Source organism: Crinia signifera, chromosome 12 (assembly GCF_055691185.1).
Source record: "Crinia signifera chromosome 12, ASM5569118v1, whole genome shotgun sequence".
Classification (NCBI taxonomy): domain Eukaryota; kingdom Metazoa; phylum Chordata; class Amphibia; order Anura; family Myobatrachidae; genus Crinia; species Crinia signifera.
The window spans coordinates 3668747-3671800 of NC_139228.1; positions in this window are offsets into that span (position 1 = coordinate 3668747).

The following is a 3054-nucleotide window of genomic DNA, read 5'->3' on the forward strand; positions in this document are numbered from 1 at the left end:
ACTACAAGTGCTTATTCACAGTGGAGGCAGCCATGTTTGTGCGCATACCGCTGTTTGAATATACAGCCAATCGGTTCACTTGGAACTAATGATGTCATGTGGTCACGGCCCTGTGCTGTCGCTAGTTCCTATTGGCGTTGGTGCAGATGTTGTGGCCGCCATGTAAACCACTGGTTGCATTTCAGCCGTATTTACCAGGCAGGAACATGACAGAACTGAAACCTACAATGGAGAATTGCATTTGTAGCAAATGGTGGTTTAATCTTTGGAGTTGACCGATGCATGGCCAGTGTCTTATATTTCTGAGTCACAATTTGACTTTCGGGATATAGAAGTCTGACCGTATCCACCAGCGAACTAAGCAGACATGTGTGGACATCGTAGCAATGAATTCCCGTAAACTGCCATTCAGATTGTTATTGAGTATCTATATCACCAGCCCAGGTACAGCTTGCCCCTTGTAACCGGTTCAGTGCCAGATTAATGCTGTCTGTGGTCTCGCCAGTTCATCGGCAAGGGAAAGCTTCTGGGCGGAGAAATGCTGAATGTGGCTGCAGAGACGAGAAGCTTGCCGTACCTTACCCACCTCACTGATCCGGCAACTCTCTGAGCTCTGCTCCCTCTGCCAGTGGGAAGGGGTTAAACAAGTGTTGGTGTTTGCAGCGCAGCATGGTTATCTGGTGGTGAGATCCTATCAGGGAGCCCATGGAAGAACGCACATCAGTCCTTCCATCTCTGAGCTGTGTCACAGACAGCAGAATATGATGCCAGAGACCGGCATCAGTGCCTGAAGGTCAGGATCGGGGAGGGTCTATCTGCAGATATCAGTCTTACTAGTGCGTGTGTGTGTCTAGTGTCCGCGTGGCTCTGACACACTGCCATCAGCGAAACTACATCTACTAGCTATCGAAGCATTGGCTTTGAGCGGTGCTTACACTACCATCTGTTGGCAGCAAGTGAAACTACATCTACTAGCTATTGAAGCATTGGCTTTGAGCGGTGCTTACACTGCCATCTGTAGGCAGAAAGTGAAACTACATCTACTAGCTATCGAAGCATTTGCGTTGAGCGGTTCTTACACTGCCATCTGTTGGGAGCAAGTGAAGCTGCATCTAGCTTTTGCTATGAGCGGTGCTTCCTAGTACATATGTCTCTGTAAGCTATACAGAGGATGGTGTTCATTGTACGGTGCAGTGTAGCATTAGCCGGTAACACAGACCGTTCTGTAACCTGCATGTGTAGAAATACACAGCTGCATGTTTTGTTGCCCCAATCACACCCACCGTAGGCCCTGCTGCTCATATAAGGCTCCACTTGCGCCCACGGAGCCTGGCAGGGGTGAGACAGAGCATCAGCCAATGCCCTGGGCTGAAGTGAAACACACGCATGTCCATCATGGGGTGATCGCGATGCTGCCACCCCTTCACCATCACTGGTGCCAACAGCTGATTAGTCCTAGGAATAACACAGGCAGGGAATCGGCAAGTCCTGTGTCAGCAGTATAATAACATTGCAGTGGAGGTGCTAGGACCGCTGACACCGACATGGAAGCAATGAGAGGTTTAAGCCGTTCTCCTCCTGCACCTGTTCACACGTGACTAAATATACCACACAATGGATCTGACAGAAGCCGGGTCTCAAGTGGCTTCTCCCAAACAAAAGCTTTGGGATTTGTGCTGTATGGATATAGTGCAGAAATGTGTCCGGAACGTGACCTCTCACACCCACATTCCACCAGTGGCCTCTGTGTATAGTAATATAACCGTGGACAGTCAGCATGCTCTCACATCCACGACTGTAACTATGTGGCCTAGAACCCCTCCACCCTCTGCAATAACATTACATGTCTGATTATAGGTTGGAGAAGAAGAGAAATGCCTAGGCCGTGTTCTCTGTTGTCAGTAACAGCAGCCGCACAACGGGTGTACGGCAGCAAGAGAGGCGCGGATAACACAAGGATCCCTATACAGCCCTTGGAACAATGACCCTGCTGCTTTCTCATGCAGTAGAGATGGGTGTAATAATCTGCAGGGGGTAGATGGGACAGCAAGGTTATGTTGGCGATGTTCTGCAGATCACTAGGGAGGTCAGTAATGTAATAATCTGCAGGATATATCACTATGTACCTGTCAGGGGGTAGATGGGACAGAGCGATGTTCTGCAGGTCACTAGGTCAGTAATGTAATAATCTGCAGGATATATCACTGTGTACCTGTCGGGGGGTAGATGGGACAGAGCGATGTTCTGCAGGTCACTAGGTCAGTAATGTAATACTCTGCAGGATATATCACTGTGTAGCTGTCAGGGGGTAGATGGGACAGAGCAATGTTCTGCAGATCACTAGGGAGGTCAGTAATGTAATAGTCTGCAGGATATATCACTATGTAACTGTCAGGGGGTAGATGGGACAGAGCGATGTTCTGCAGGTCACTAGGTCAGTAATGTAATAATCTGCAGGATATATCACTATGTACCTGTCAGGGGGTAGATGGGACAGAGCGATGTTCTGCAGGTCACTAGGTCAGTAATGTAATACTCTGCAGGATATATCACTATGTACCTGTCAGGGGGTAGATGGGACAGAGCAATGTTCTGCAGATCACTAGGGAGGTCAGTAATGTAATAGTCTGCAGGATATATCACTATGTACCTGACAGGGGGTAGATGGGACAGAGCAATGTTCTGCAGATCACTAGGGAGGTCAGTAATGTAATTTGAGTTTAAAAAATGACAGGAGCTGGTACTTTATCTCTCTCCACACTTTGATAAATCTCCCCAAATGAGCGTTACGCATCAGCCCCCCGCCTGTTACCGCCGTGAACCCCAACAGCTGTGCCTGGGCAGAACCAATCTGTTCTGGGTCACATCTTCTTTTCCTGGCTCGGGGACGGGTGTGCTGTGTGGGCTTACAATGGTCGGTGTGTACAAAAGGGGGCACAGTACTGGGGCTGTTCCAGGGCAATACAAAGAACTGTCTTACAGAGTCCGGATCTCCTGACTAGGAGCAGCCGGCCAATAGCAGCCAGGCGGGAGAGACACTGGGAGGGGGGGATC